Source organism: Poecilia latipinna, unplaced genomic scaffold (genome assembly GCF_001443285.1).
Source record: "Poecilia latipinna isolate Pla-1442-1.1 unplaced genomic scaffold, P_latipinna-1.0 Scaffold434, whole genome shotgun sequence".
Classification (NCBI taxonomy): Eukaryota; Metazoa; Chordata; class Actinopteri; order Cyprinodontiformes; family Poeciliidae; genus Poecilia; species Poecilia latipinna.
Window position 1 is genome coordinate 242,633 of NW_015113050.1, and position 869 is coordinate 243,501.

The 869-nt window shown below is 45.8% G+C and overlaps 1 protein-coding gene and 1 long non-coding RNA gene across 5 annotated transcripts in view; both read left to right on the forward strand.

Annotated features, from left to right (window-relative positions):
• Positions 1-869, forward strand: part of oprm1 (opioid receptor, mu 1) — a 47,630-nt gene that overhangs the window by 16,519 nt on the left and 30,242 nt on the right. The gene's annotated exons all lie outside the window — the stretch shown is intronic.
• LOC106951006 (uncharacterized) lies at positions 7-663 on the forward strand. Its single transcript, XR_001425727.1, has 2 exons — positions 7-433; positions 516-663. It is a non-coding gene; the product is annotated as an uncharacterized LOC106951006 (long non-coding RNA).

Below are 869 nucleotides of genomic sequence, written 5' to 3' on the forward strand. Positions count from 1 at the left end.
GTTTCTTGACGGACAGGGACCCTCTGCAGGAAGCAACAATGGATAAATTTAAACACGTCTGCAGCGTTTTAAACGAGGGGATTATTACACAACACACCGACTTCAGCTTCTGAAATAGTTTCAGACTACGTCGCTGCAATTAACAGGAAATGGCACGAAAGAGAACGCCTCGGAGCTAATTAATGCAGATCAGGGCTCAGTGTGTGAGCAACGATGTCGAAGTAAGTCATCAGGATCACCGCATTCGTTTCAGCTCCTCTCCGTCGTGAACGGGAAACGGCTCTGATTGCTTTGCGTTTCCACGGGTGATGATGGATGTCTTTGCTGAAAGCGGCGCTGAACCTGCGACGGCGCGTAATAAGATTCCTCAGTCGCGGTGACGACGACGACGTGCCGCTCTGACCCCGACTCTGCCGCGCCCGCGACGCGAACGGTAGCTGGTAGCCCAGATGACGGCGCCATAATTGCCGCTCTCATTCAGATTTTACACCTCAATTATCTTGTTTGCTTTCGAGTGCAGGCAAGCTCATTTGGCACAGATGAGTCAAGACAAACACGTGAGGGACTAGCCTGCGCATTTGGCCATCATAAAAGCTGCCAGAAGAAGAGAAGCACAGCGGAGAAACCCAAAGAATCCAGCTTATTATTTCTGTTAAAAAAAAAAAAAAATTGCAAAAGAGTCAGAGTTTATACATCGGGGTGGCAATTATAGAAGCTAATCTTTTTACCCTCCCTCGCTGTGTTTATGAGTAATTAGGTTTTCAGTGCTACTAGGCCTTCTTGGAGAATTAGAGCTCTGTCTGTTTGTTTCAGCAGGTTTTCTGTTGAGTTACAGACAAAAAAAAAAAAAAAAAAAAAAAAAAAAAAAA